This window comes from Vulpes lagopus, chromosome 2 (assembly GCF_018345385.1).
Source record: "Vulpes lagopus strain Blue_001 chromosome 2, ASM1834538v1, whole genome shotgun sequence".
NCBI lineage: Eukaryota > Metazoa > Chordata > Mammalia > Carnivora > Canidae > Vulpes > Vulpes lagopus.
The window spans coordinates 95,410,996-95,427,009 of NC_054825.1; the positions used below are offsets into that span (position 1 = coordinate 95,410,996).

A 16,014-nucleotide genomic window follows, 5' to 3' on the forward strand; every position below is an offset into this window, starting at 1 on the left:
ACTGTTTCTTCCTCTGCCTATGTCTCTGCCTCTCTTTCTCTGTGTCTCTCATGAATAAATAAATGAAATCTTAAAAAAAAAAAAAAAGACTAAAGTTCAGATTTCTTCAAGTGGCAGGAAGGAGAGAAGTAGCATTTGGGAGGAGCCTCATTTTCCTTAGCATCTGGTTGCAGAGCAGAGGCTTCCTCCAGGTGTAGGTTTGATCATGGTGGCAAGACTTATTCTGCCCCGCAGCCTGAACTCTGTCATTCAGAACTGTAATGTGTACCCTGATGGAAACCTTCTGTTACGGCAGCTTTCCCTAGGCAGGAGAAGGGACAAAATCCTAACCTATCCTATTCTATCTCCCTCATTTGTAGGAATCTATTCTTTAAATAACTGCTTTACATTCAGCTTTTATATCTGTCTCAGTCAGGATAGTTTGGGTTATGCTATAATCTTAATGACTAAATACAGCAACAGTTTATTTTTGCTTACATTATATGTCCTTTGTGGGTTTGCTGGAACTCTTTTCCTTTTCATTATCATTGTTCCAGAACCTGGCTAAGGAAACAGCCAGTCTTTACAGTATTGCCAGTCACTATAGTAGAGAGAAAGAGAATATGATGAAGCATGTGTTGGCCCTTAAAGTTTCTGTCTGGTTATGATACATATTTTTTACACTCATTTCGTGGGCTATGGGAACAAATCATGTGGCCATCTCTAATTTCACTCATATAACCAAGAAGCAAAAAAAGCTAGAAATCTTGTGAATATTTGTAATGACTATCACAGTGCTTATTGTTGACAAAATACAATAACCAGTAACCTAGTTTTCTCCTTATTTCACAGTGGATTTGAGCTAATATATTAGTTAAATTACTCCATTTCCATTTTTATGCTATTTGCATTTTTACTTCTGAAACTAGGAAAGATAGGAAAAATGAAAAATTTATAAATACCTATCTCATTACATTTTGAACAATTGTTAAGTAATGTAAACTTAAGTTTTATAATGTCTTATTTTTATAAGCAAATTTTCCTAGTATAGTATAAATTTATAAATAGAAATTGTATGTCGTAAAAAAAAAACTAGTGATTTAAATTGCATTTTTTTCAGAATGTGGATTTTTTTCTAGTTTTGACTTTAAAATTGCACTAAAATGCACAGAACTTAAAATTTTCTATCACAAGTGTACAGTTCAGTAGTGTTGAGTACATTTACATCTTGTACAATTGTAATGTGGATATTCTGATAGAATTTCACTTTTTTGGTATTTAAGAAAAAATATAGAAGTCTCACATTTTGGTTTAACTATGAAATTAGGCAGGTTACTTCATTTTTTTGTGTGTTTTCTATCTGCAGAAAATTTTCCTCTGTGTTACATGTAACTTTTATCATTTCTTTTCTCTCATATGTTAAAACAACTTCCTCTTATCCCCATTTATTCTATAGATAATTATAGAATGCTTGTTTTGTGCCAGCTTAATGGTAGCTGCTAAGCATGTATTTGTTAACAAGACCAACTTGGACCTTGCCAGTAGGATCTCGGTCAAAGTTAAGATAAACTTAGCTTCCAGATGCCCAATAAAATGACATTTATTCGTACTAAATAAATATGTATCTCAGTTTCCGTAGGATGATTTTGAGTTGGAGGATAATATAAATCTCCTTGCTTAGTAGCCAGCTTGTACTAATTATCAAGTTTAGTTCTTACTCTCATTGGTTACTTAGCTTGAGATGCAATTTTCTCTGTCTTGCAAAGCAATGTACCATAGTGGTTAAGAGTTCACATTCTGGGCCAGACTGCCTATGTTGAATCTTAGTCCATGGCCCCATCACCTATTATAACTATATCAGTTTTGTTATCTGTAAAATGGATAATTACTATCTCATAAAAGCCCCAAGATGTATATTATAAAGTTAATATGTATAAAATAAATAATATGAATAAGGCCCTTAGAACAGTGCCTTAGAAATCACCTATATAGTTGGTTTTGTTTTTAAAGGTATTGGATTTAAAGTAGAATTTTTTGTTTGTTTGTTTCTTTCTTTAAAGAAACATTTTTTAAAAGATTTTATTTATTTATTCATGAGAGACACAGAGAGAGAGAGAGAGGTAGAGACATAGGCAGAGGGAGAAGCAGGATCCATGTAGGGAGCCTGATGTGGCACTCGATCCTGGGACTCCAGGATCATGACCTGGGCCAAAGGCAGGTGCTAAACTGATGAGTTACCCAGGCGTTCCTAAGTAGAATTTTGTACCTTGAAATATCTGCATTAGCCGTACTAGAGATTTTACTTAGGCAGTCTTCATAGAAACGACTAATAGACATTGGAAAATCATTAAGAGCCAATGATATTTGTTCTAGATGTCTTTATACATAAAAAGGAGAGGTTCTTTGGCTTTGGTAGAAAATGAGAATTTTGACAAGTAAAATTCTGTATACTAGTTTTTTTTAATCAATATGTTCCATCAAGCTTCTGTGGATTTTTTTTTTCTTTTAAAGAAAGTTTAATTGGGAGGAACTCATGGATTTATAAGCAACTACAACTATCTGCTAGTCTTTTATCATTACTTTGTTATCATGACCAGTATTCTCTAAATTTTTGCATAAGTTATTAAGTAAAAATATATGGAGCATTTTAAGACTGAGTTCTAAATTGTGTATCTGGGCTTTTCTATTTAGAACCTGCTATTGTCTAATAATTATATCTCTAATTGTATAATTCTTTGTTGTTCATAATACACTTTCACATAAATGTTATTTAGTCTCCCAGGTGAAATTTCAAAGAATAGGATTTTTCTTTATAAATATGTTAGACATCTGATGAATAGCTGAGTCTTTAATATTGAAATTAATATATTTTAAGGTATATTTTTCTTTTATTATAATAAAATTATATCTATTCATTTGATGATAGATGCATTTACTAGTTTAGAGAATAAAATAAGCATGGATGCATTCTAAACTAATGGTAAGGAGAATACAATATCATATGGAATACACTAATAATAAAAACATTTCATCCTAACAATTATCAATGGTGCATCAATATCCAAAATCCTTGAGAAAAAACTATTTGACAAATGGAGTAATTAATTCGATATTAAGATCACAGTGGAAGAGTTGGTGCCTATAAGGTACTTTAGGAAGTGAGTGTTGCTGTAGCATCAGTTTTTTTTACTTTTATTTTTTATATAGAGAGAATGCACCAGAATGCGAGTATGTGTATGTATGTGTGTGTGTGTGTGGGGGGGGGGAGGCAGAGGGAGAAGAAGAGAAGCAGACCCCCCACCCTTGCTGAGTGCAGAGTCAGATGCTGTGAGGCTCTATCTCTTGGCCCTGAGATTAGGACCTCAGCCAAAACCTAGAGTTGGAGGCTTAACAGACTAAGCCACCCAGGCGCCCACATCAGATTTTCTTAGGAAAAGTAAATTATTGTAGAAACAAAAACTAATTTATCCCATTATACTCTTATTAAAATATTACCTAAATATTGTGCTTTGCATATTTATGAGGCTTATAATTTGCTCAGTATGCACATGAACCGGGCATAGCTGTAAAAGAATATTTGGCCAGATACCAGCCCTCAAAAAATCTATACAGGTCTTCCAAAGATTCTGAATTAATTCACTGCACATATTTAACAAGAAAAAAATTAATCATAATATTGGAACAAATTAGAGACCTAGGATTATAGTTTTTGTGGTAATTGCATCATATCAGCAAAATATTTGTCTTTAAATGGGTTTAATGAAAGTATACAGACATTAGAAATGAGAGTGATTTCATGTGATGAAATTCAGGACTAGAACACAGAAATGGAATAGAACATAGGCTGTTAGGAATCCTGACTGAGGGATATACTATTCTGACTCTAATTCTAATCCAGAAAGAGAATTGTTTTGGAATTCTGTGGATATGATGAGTCTCCTTGGGAACTCTTAGGGAACCACATTCTGAGACAAAATTTAAAAAGAAAAAAAATGTTAATGTTCAGAGAGAAGATAATTGTGATTTGATGACCTTGAGACTGTAAAAGGAAGGATGGTCAGGAAGTGTTTTTTGTTTTGTTTTGTTTTAAAGATTTTATTTATTTATTCATGAGAGACACAGAGACATAGGGAGAGGGAGAAGCAGGCTCCCCATAAGGAACCTGATGTGGGACTCAATCCCAGGACCCCGGGACCACGACCTGAGCCAAAGGCAGACACTCAACCACTGAGCCACCTAGGCACCTCAGGAAGTGTTGAATAACTTCCTAGGATAAAATTATCAATAATAACAAAGAAATTCTGACAAAATTGGGAGAGATATCCAAAGAGACTGGTCTGGTTGCACAAGGTCCTTATAATGTATTCATATATAAAAAGATTATACGGAAGGAAAGAGATACATAATCAAAAGTGAATATAAGAGTAATTTTTCTCTCCTAATAGGCATAATGACCTAAGGCATGGGAAAAATAATAAAGACAAAATAATGAATGAAAGCAGTTTATTTTTTATATGTAGGGCAAGAAAGCTAGGTAGATTAATGGTAGAATTAGAACATATGTTATTCCTCTAACTGTATAATGCAATAATGGCTCAGAGAAATTGTGTGTTAGACTGCTATAAAAGGGTTGCCTCCTATAACATTATTGATTGTCTAGGAGGAATATAGAGTGGGAACAGCTTTAAATTTGGAAATGAAAAAAGGTAAATTACATGTATTGGTAGGTATACTTTAGAGGGTAAATCACCAAACATTGGGTGCCTTGTCTGTGCCTGGGATTATGCTAGGTATTAGAATAACAAAGATGAATAAAATGCTTGAATAGGTTACTTCAGAGGTCCAGACATAAAATAACTGACACAGTAGGGATGGATGCCATTTTAGAAGCTTAAGTTAACTTGTGATAGAATAACTTATCCAGTCTTTCAACTTTTTTAAAAAAAGATTTTATTAAAAAAATAAAAATAAAATAAAATAAAGATTTTATTTATTTATTCATGAGAGACCTATATATATAGAGAGAGACAGAGACATAGGCAAAGGGAGAAGCAGGCTTCTATGCAGGGAGCCTGATATAGGACTCCATCCTGGGGCTCCAGGATCATGCCCTGAGCTGAAGGCAGATGCTTAACTACTTAGCCACCCAGGCGTCCCCTCAACTTTAAAAAAAAGAAAAAAAAAATATATATAGACTTATTTTAAAAGAAATTTGCATCAGGAAAATGCAAACTGATACCACAACGAGATAGCACTATGTATCCATCAAAATGGTTAAATATTCCCATAGCCTGCTGCTGGGAGTGTTAGTCACTTTAGAAAAATTTTTTGCAGTATCCACATATTCCATGACCAAACAGTTCCACTTCTAAACATATATGTATGGTAGGCAGAATTTTAAGATGGGTCTCAAAATTTCTGCTCCCTGGTGTCCACACACCACCTCTGAGTTATTCATACAGTTAGGTAGGTGAAGGCATTTTGTAGATGTAATTGAGGTCCTAATTAGTTCACCTTACGATTGGGTGTTTATTCTCAATAAACCTGATTGAAGAAAGTGAACTTTTAAGAGACTAGACTCTTCCTGGCAAAAGGTTCATAGCCTGAGGGTGATTCAGTGTAAGTTATTGAGTCTTACAACCACATGAGACTGATTTCTACTAGCAACCTAGAAGAGCTTCAGAGCAGATTCTTCCTAGAACCTCCAGAAAGGGGCACAGGAGTGCATCTGGCTGATGTTTGTTATTTCAGCCTTGTGAGACTGTCTAGAGGCTCTGAGTCAAGCAGTGCCTGGACTTCTGACCTATAGAAACAGAGAATAAATGGGTGTTTTCTTAGCTATTAATTTTGTGGTAATTTGTTAAACAGCAATAAAAAAAACTAATACAGATTTTGGTACCTAGAAGTGAGATGCTGCTGTATCAGATACCTAAAAATGGGGAAATTGCTTTGGAACAGGGCAGTGAATAGAAGTTAAAAAATTTTAAGGAATAGGATAGAAATGTCTAAATTTCTTTGAGTAGGCTGGGAGGCTCTGGACTTGAAGATTGCTGCCATTGAGGACTTGGAGAGAAGAACATGTTTTTGTAGCTGGATGAAGTGGTTCATCCACTTCATATATTTGTGGCAAGCTTGACAGTGTCTTCTGCATAATGTATAAGTGATAAACTTGGCTATTTAGCCAAGGAGATATCCAAGGAAAGAGTTGAAGGTGCCACCTGACTTTTTTCTTGCTGCTTTATAGTAAAAGGCAAGATGAGAGAATTAAATTGAAGGAAGAATTATTTAAGCTACCAGGACTTGATAAGTTGGGAAATTCCTATCCTGATCCAGCTGGTAAAAAGATTGTTTCTCAGTGTGGCTTAGAGAAAAACATGAAGGTGTGACTGATCAACTTTTTACCAAAAATCTCAGAAAGACCAAAGGTCAAAGTATTTAGTCATGCAAGGGCTTTTTTAAGAGATTGTGGGTGTGCTTCACAGATCTTTTCAACTAAACCAAAGAACACATAGAATTCTTTAAGACACACAGTTTGAGAAAATTGTGTAGCAGAATATTGCCATCATGGCTTGAGAGTACAAAATGAAAGGCTGCCGCCAGCAGAAGGCTGATAAAAGAATGTGTTCCAGACAAGTGCTGTCTTGGATGAAAAAGGAAAAGGATGGAGCTGAGAGCTACAGAGGATTATTCTCAACCTTGAAACTTGATTAAGAAAAATCAACATTTGCCCAACTTGATTTCAAAACTGTTAAGGACCAGTGTCTCCTTTTTACCTTCCACTTTCCCCCATTTTGAACAGGAATTTCTATAACTTTTAGCCTGTTTTTGTCCCACCATTGAATGCTAGGAGTCTTGGGAGTGGATAATTTGTCTCTTTATTTTCATAGATCCACAGATCGAGTGGAATTGTGCCCAATAGCTATACTTAATGGGTGACAATCAAGACTCTCATCTACAGCAAATTTAGATTTGGGATTTTTGAGTTGGTGATATTTTAATGAGATTTTGGACTTGATATTATGAAATTGAGACTTTGATGATACTGGGGTTTGCAAAAAAAGAATTTGCATTTGGGAAGGATTTGAATCTTCAGAGGCTAAAGGGCAGGCTATTAGAGATAGAATCCTAAGATGGTCCACAAAATGTTGCCCCCTGGTATACACACACCTTCTAATTATTTAACCAATTCTAATCAAGATGCTGCTGTGAAGAGGTTTTACAGATGTGATTGACAAATTAATTGTCCTTCAGACATGGAAAATATCCATTGGTTTTAGGATTGGATAACCTGATTTGAAATGGCAGCAAGTGCATGGGATTACCCTGGTTGGTTTGTTTCACTTCTGGAACTCAGTTTGGTGTAGGTGCCTCCTAAATTATATACTTGAGGAAGATAGGGGCTCTAATGAATATCTGAATAATGTTAGGAAGGAGTAGACTGAGGAATGGTTGTTAGGTAAACAACCAGTGTCCACTGTATTTCACTGCCTTCAAAATGAAGTTGATACGCTTAAATACTTAGCATTCCCTAGAGGTCTTATAAGGTCTGTGATTCTGCTTACTGCCATAATTCATTTCACTATGCTTTTCCCTCTCTTTATGCATTATAATCTAGTCACCCTGACTCTCTCTCTCGCTCTCTCTCTCTCTCTGTTTTTAATGAGTGATCCTCTCTCCTGCCTGTTTGTATGAACTGATCTTCCTACTCCACAGACACTTAAGATTCTCTTTCCATGATTGACTTGTGTTTGTCATTTCTTTTACAGGTTTTTCTGTAAATTCCCCAGTCTGGGTTTGTGCCTGTTTTGTATTCTACCACAGTATGATGCTGTTTCCCTAAAATAGCACATACCATGCTTACTGTAATTGCCTTGATTCCTTGGTTGTCTTCTAGATTAGAATGTAAACTATGTATGTTTATTTTATTTCCAGCAGCGGTCTCAATGCTTGACATTTAGTAAATACTCAAAGTTGTAGATTGATTGTTACCTCATTGCCTATGCAGAAACAGAGGGGAATCTCTTCTTCTCTAGAAGGCATGGCACTCCACAGATAATGTGGGTTACCTGGGAGATAAGCTGAGAAGGAAAGTCTTCAAACAGAAAAAAAATTAGAGTATTTCCTCCAGGCTAATTCTATATAGAATCTTCATTCCTCCCACTAATAGATCCCAAACTGGCTAGGTTGTTTGGTTATCCTTGGAGTGCTATTTGGTCCTTGGCCCACATCAAGGCTTTCACATTTTTTTCCTTTTTTGTGAAAAGAGTAAGATGGGAGAATAAAAAACTTTGAGCAGTAGATTTCTTTTTACTGAACCAGCGTGCCTGGGAGATACAGCAGACATCCATCTGTAATAATTTGGCAGTGATTTTGAAGATGAAGGTTTTATTTTCCTTTTCTTGCCTTACTTTATTAGCAATAATGTACAGAATACTGTTCAATGATATTTTCCATAGCAAGTATCTTTTTCTTAGTAATAATTTTAATAATATTGCTTCTCGGGTTTTCTTTGTTTGTTTTCTCAGGTTTTATTTATTTATTTTTAAAGATTTTATTCATTCATTCATGAGACACACACACACACACACACACACACACACACACACACACACGGGGCGGCGGGGGGGGGGGGGGGGGGGGGCGGGCGGGGGGAGAAAGGCAGACACACAGGCAGAGGGAGAAGCAGCCTCCATGCAGGGAACCTGATGAGGGACTCTATCCTAGGACTGCAGGATCACGCCCTGGGCTGAAGGCAGGCGCTAAACCACTGAGCCACCCAGGGATCCTCATCGGGTTTTATTGTTAAGCATAATATAAGACATTGGTTTGAGATAGAATTTTTTTTCCTCTCAGAATTGATTGTCAATTACGGAAGTTAAATTTTAATGGAATGCCTTTTTGGCATTTCTTTTAGATTCTTGTGATTTCTTACCTCCCTTTTTTCATATTGATTTAATTAATTAATATATGTCCTAATATTAAGCATTCTTATATGCTTGTGAAAATTTTGACAGTCCTTTTATTATATTGTTAAATATGGTGCTGAATATATTCTTAGGACCTCTACTTTTGTTTGTGAGATTAGAATATGACTTTTTTTTTTTCTAATATTCTCAATTTTGGTGTCAGGGCATGCTTCTTTCCTATAATGAATTGAGTAACTTTTCTTTCTTTTTTTCTCCTTCTCACACTCCCTCTTCCTTCCTTCCTGCTCTAGAACAGATAGAGAAATTAATAGAGGAATCATCTGTTATCTGAATGTTTTTAGAGTATACTTAAACTTTTTAGAGCTAGAAAACTTTTTGTACATAATTCTTGGGTATATTAAATTCCTTTATGTTTTCTGTACTTGAATAATATTTTTGATTCAGAATATGATCAATTTCATTAGGATCAGAGTCTGTATCATATTCTTGTGGGCTTATATTGATTTTTATACTCATATCTCATTCTCTATTTCATCACATTTCAGTTACTATGATTTGTCAGAGATTTGTGTGCTTGTCTTTTAAATGAAGTAGTTACTGCATTTTTTAATTTTTATCTTTTATTGATATCTAACATTGATTATTTCTATTCTTTACTGTTTTGTTTTTAATCTCTTGAGTTAAAGATAAATATTTATTTTAAGAATCAAAATATTTTAGGGCATGGTATCAATAAGATAAAGGCAGAGGATGGAGATTTGAGCCTAAGAATCGTAGGGATCTCTAGTGGTAAAGACAATAGAAAACAGAACAATGGAAGGAGAAGTAGTGATGAAAGACATAAAGAAAATTTTGTGGAGCTAAATATTTTTAGATTGAAAGGACTAACAAATGCTCAAAGAGCTGCTGACAATTATGTTCTGAGTGTCAACTGTGAAAGAGCTAAGAAAAGACAATAATTCCCTAAACATTCCTCCTGTTCCCCAAATAATCTTTCTTTCAGACCTTATTAGAGAACTGTGAAGTTAATGTATCTTGTATGTAAGTATAACTACTAGAAGGATAGAAAATATATAATACCAAAACTTTTAGAGGAGGAAAAAAGGAAATGAAAATAGATTAGGAAAAGAGAAAATTACAGAAAAGAGTTAATCAAGGTGGGAAAAGTAAGTTCAACTATATCAGTAATCAGAATCATTGTAAATATACCAAATTCACTTAGTGAAATTGTGAGATTTCTGATTGGGTTAAAAAAACAAAATACAACTGGTAAACTGTTTTAAAGGATATACCTAAAGCATAATTACAGAGTTTGAAAGTATTATCGAAGGGTAAAAGCACACATCTTACAACAAAATTTACAGTGTTCCTAGAAATAACACTAGCCAAAATATGTGGGGAAAATATTAAAGATCTATGTGGGGAAAATATTAAAACTGTTGAAGGAGTCAAAGACTTAAGCAAATGGAGAGTTTCATAGAAAGGAATTCTCAAGTTTTAAAATGTCACTTCCTTCCAAATTAACCTTATAAATTTAGTATTATCCCACTCAGAATTTTAACAGAGTTGTTCATAGGACTTGATAAGCTGATTATAAAATTCATATGGAAAAAAGAAAGGCCGAAAATAACTGAGATAGTTTTGAAAAAGAAATATGAGATGGTGGGACTTACTAGATATAAAAAATTATTATAAAATTTAGAAGTTAAAATGGTATGGTAGTTACAAAGGGAAGACAAATGGATCAAAACATAGTGAACAAACTCCAAAAACATCTATGAAGAGATGTTTCCTCTTCATACATACACATACACACATACATACACTTTTGATATATTACAGAAGTGACATTGCAAACAAAAAAGGATGTAGCACATAAAAAATGCTATGATGACTCCTATCTAAATGGGAAAAAGTGATTCCTATCTCATAACTAAAACAAATATTTCAATGTAAAATGACCACACTAAAATTAAAACTTGGGAGAAAGTTATATAGGAAATACCTGTAAGATCTGGGCAGGGTGTGCTTAAACAACATACACAGAAAAGCACCAACTGTTTTGGAAAGGAATAAAGGTTCTGTATAACACACTTACCATAAAGTTAAAAGCCAAACCCTATCTATCAGGTACTGCTCGATAAGAACATGAAATTCAGAATAATTTATAAAATATCCTTTTATAAACAGTGACTCCCTTCCCATCCCCAGTTCCTTATGTCTTACTTGTGTATTTTATGAACATTAAGAAGAAATAAATGTTGTCCCGGCTATTAATATAACTTAGAGTACATTTTGGAGGAGAGGCACACATAATAAAAAAGATCAATAAAAATTTCTTTTGAGGGGTGCCTGGTTGGCTCAGCTGGTGGAGCATATTGTGGGTTCAAGCCCATGTTGGATGTAGAGATTACTTAAAAATAAAATCTTAAAAACTCATTTTAGATAGTAAGTTTGTATAAATATATAAATAATGTCGTATTTGTGTCTATATATCTTGGTATATATATTGTGATATATATATATATATATATGAAGAGATATATTTCTCGCGCATGCTCTATATATATGAATATAAACACAGAAACAGAGAAGCTTTAATAATTAAAAAGACATAACCATAGGCTGGAAGATATTTAGAATATACCTTATCCACACAATAAAGGACAATCTAATACCAAAAGAAGCCAAAAAAAAAAAAAAAAAAAAAAAGATGTAGTTAACAGTTGCTAATGAATACCAGCAACTATTGTTTATCATAACATTTGTTATGTAAAACACTCTGGCATTTTTATTCCCCAAGGTAAGATCATTAAAAACAGAACTTTAAGGAATCCCCCATATAACAGGGATAGTTCTTTGAGATGTTATTTCTGTAGTTGATATATATTGTTTTCCTATTTGTTATTCACTCTTTTACTTACTGATACTCAGTTGATATTTAATTGATAGTCATTGATGATATTAAGGCCTCATTTCACAAGAAAGGTTAATATGATTTATTTGGACATATTTCCAAAAGCACTTAAATGCTTTCTAAAAATTAAAATGTAATTAATAATACAGTAAATCAGTATAAATGTAAAATGACCTTCAAAGATCTCTAAAGCTTATTTTTCAAGACATTTGTTACTTTGTACTGCTGGGTTACAGATATGATGAAGACTTTTTTAAAGTACTTATGACAGTTTATGAGACTACAAATAGAAAGGAAATCCTTTGAACAGATTTGTAAATTGCTTTCATCTGTCTCTTGTTATTTTTAATAGATTTCTGGGTTCATTAATGCAAACTTAAGTTGTTTTCTAATAACAGGACAGTATAAGGTACAGTTAATTTAAGAAGAATATCAAATACCTTCTTTTTTATTTTCTTGTGTATTAATTCATTTGGTAAATGTTAATTGAGATTCTGGTGCATGCAAATATTGTGATGAATTCTGGAGAGACATGGAAGTTATAACCAGCTAAGGAATATGAAATGGCAAATTATAATGCAGTGGAAAATATGATATAATATGTAGTGAATTTTTCTTAGGAAATTTTGAAGATTAACCAGCAAAAGGATGTATCCCTGTGTTTTGAGAATTTCAGGTAAAGCATTACAGAAAAGCCTTTGTGAACAGATTTGTAGGATTAGTGTGGATTTCATACATTGAGAAAGGGCAAAAGGACTTTCTATTATGTTCAGATGCACAGCTTTGAGGAAATCTCGCATGTTTAGGGCACTGTATCTGGTTAAACATAGCTAGGTAGGTAGTCCAGAGAGGATAATTTTAGAAAGGTAGAAAAGGTCTACTTCATTCATGAAAGGCCTTTTAATACAATTATAAGAAAGTTATATTCTCAACCTTTTTCCAACTTTAAATCATTAAATGAATAACATTATCTGAACAAGATACATTGTAAATGGGTAATTTTTGGTCATTGTAGACCATCATATAGATTAGTTACAGATTGATGAATTTCTTGGTGTATTAATAAGGGTTCAGTGCAGGACTAGAAATCACTGTAGGTATTAAGCACAAAGGAATTTAATTCAGGGATGTAGCTGTTTACAAAATACCAAGGAGTGCTAGAACCATTGAGTTTCAAGAATTATGATTACTGCCATACAACTGCCTCTCAGCACATGATTCTCAGGAGTAGAGCTTGGAATGCTGTCGTAAGTACCTCTTGCCTTGAACAACACCCTTGTCAGTAAAAACAGCAACAGAAAGATGATCTGTGCCTCCCTTTTGCCTGCAAATTTTAAGCATATCCAATTGGTAGAAACTTCTTTTCATCTGGAACTCTAGCTGTGGAAGAATCTGGGAAATAGAAGTTTTAGTTTTTTAGAATCTGCAGAACAGGAAGGCATATAGGAGAATGTAGAAGAGGATGCTGAATAATAGTTGATTAAATCCAGTACACTATAACTCTACACCCTTTCCCCAGATATATGTAGCACAGAGTATCACTAAAAATTTAGGAAGTATTTGGTAGAAGATAGGAAGTCCTTAAGGTCTTCCAAGTAAGATAATGATATGATTTCTCTTGGCTTTGAAAAGATAACTCTAGTGGCAGCTAGGAATTGATTTGAAAATTTAGTAATAATGGTTTAAATTAGGCCCAAGCCTTGAGGAGAGAGAGAAAATTAGGAATATCTGATTGTTAATTAACAATAAATTCTCACATTTTATGTAATTCTTTTGTTCATTTAATGAATTACTTATTAAGTAAAAGATAGTGTGATATTTCCTGAGAATATAAAAGTGATGATGCATTTTGTCATGTTGAGCTGATTCATTGGTGATACAGGCATATAGATGAGCATATTGGTTCATATGTCTTTATGGATTAAATACACATATGTATCTATACCCTAGTTTATGGATGATTAATTTCAACATTACTTAGACTGTATGTGTTCTTCTGTTAAAATTGTTAATAGTTAAATCTTTTAAATTTGGTGCTTGACTGTAAAATGTTTGACAGACAGCTGCTAAAGCTAAATAGTGAATAGGATATATGTATCACTTCCTAACCCTTAACATGTTACATTTTTTTAAGTCCCTTAAGCAAATAAGGAAATTATTGTGTCCTAGTAACAGCTTTGTGTAGAATATCTACTTTTAAGTCCTGTAGAGGGAATTAGAATACAACTCCATTTAGTGACACCCTGAGGGATTTCAACTTAACTATCTGTCTATCCAATCTATTTATTTCTAGTACATTAGATTCAGTCATACATCAAAAGGTACCTGAAAAGGTACCTTTTCAGGCCCAGTTTAATATACCATTCTTATAATAACTGATCTCACTAGTCTTTACTGAGTTTTAATGTTTTTCATATGAGTCTCAACTATGTTACTTTAATTATTTTCAGTATAACATTATGCTTTAATATGTCAGCACATAAACTTAAATTAATTTGGTCCTGTTATCAGTAAAAACTGAAGTCACCATCATTATTATGATCTATATTACCTTAAAATAAAAAATTTTGTTTGCTCACAGTTCTGTGGGTCAGCACTTGGGTTGAGCTCAGCAGAAGTGGTCTTTCGCTGTAGTCACTTATGCAACCATAGTTATCTGGCTGCTCAACTGGATTGGATGATCTAGCTTGCCTTACATGTCTGTTGGTTGATGCTGGCTGTGGGCTGGGCCAGATTCTCCCAATAGGTTAGTCTGGGCTTCATCACATGGCACCTGGGTTCTAAAGGCATAAGAAACAGGGCAAGCCCCAAGGTACATGTGCTTTTCAAATCTTTGCTTATGGCAGAGCTGCTAATGCCTCAGTGGCCAGTGCAAGTCACAAGGTCCTAGAATCAGTAGTGGGAGAGACTATACAAGGAGGAGGATACAGGGAAGGAGATGAGATTTCTTGGGGGACATTGGTGAAACTTTCTCTTTTCAAGTTTCTTTGCATCTGTTGATCTGAACTCTTTAAATTTGAAATCTCTTTGTCCCATGGCTATTCAGTGCCATTTGTTTCATGACTACTTTTACTGAAAAATACTTTCTATCATGGCTCACTTTCTTAGAATCATTAAGAATAAATCTCTCTTTTCAGTCTTTCTTTCTCTCCTTATGTGTATACACACACACACACACACACACACACACACACACAAATACATATATACACATTGATCAGGGAGCCCAACATGGGGGCTCAGGATTCTGAGATCAGGACCTGAGCCGAAGGTTCAGATGCTTATCAACTGAACTACCCAGCTGCCCCAGATTTTTATTTAATTAACAAGGAAATAAGTCATATAACAAATATTGAAAGAACCCATTAAATATAGTAAGTCTAGTTTGTGTCAACAACCAGTTTTATATCTTGGTGACTGAATAAATTACCCACAAATTTATGATCTTACAATTCTTAGTAATTATATTCATTGAATTGCTTTTCTAGTAGTATGTTTTGGGGAACCACATTTTCTTATTGGCCTTTCTGTAAATCACTGGCATGGTATTTTATTTGGTTGCAATATGGGATTTTAGTATTCTATTTCTATTCCCACTTGTTCAGAGCCATTAAAATTTGCTAATTAAGAAATTCCCAATTCTAATAAGAACCATTTGACTTCCCCCCTCTTCAACTGAATCGAATAATGAGGGAAGTTAAGGAGTAGAGTAATTTTTAAATGTGGTTCATTATACAAATACATGCCTGTTATTTCTATACAAAACTCATTCTAGGGACCATGATTATGTTAAAGTCTTGGTGCTGGATAATTAAGTGAACATTTTAATTAAGTTCCTTCTTAAAATGTTAAATAGTAGTTTGTTTTCACTTCAAAAAACAAAGATGCTTAACATTTTTCAGCAATATAAGTTGGTTTTATAATTGAGAAGAAAACTTAATGATGGTAGCTAATATTGAAAGAGTATATCTAGGGAAAAGTTCCGTACTTTTTGCTGAACATTTAAGAATTTATTCTTATTTCGTTTCTTTAAATATTTGAGAAACAGCTGCAATATGCTGTTGCACTGGGAATAGAAAATATTGTATGAATATATCCAAAATCTCTGCTATTGAGATAACTTTAAGTTTTTGAAGCATATTATATAAATAATTTTGTTAGTAGTAAAATCGAAGATAGGTCATGTAATTG

At 33.8% G+C, this 16,014-nt stretch overlaps 1 protein-coding gene across 3 annotated transcripts in view; it reads left to right on the forward strand.

Moving 5' to 3' along the window:
- The window catches only part of STXBP5 (syntaxin binding protein 5), a 168,291-nt gene that overhangs the window by 31,669 nt on the left and 120,608 nt on the right, over positions 1-16,014 (forward strand). The window lies entirely within an intron of this gene.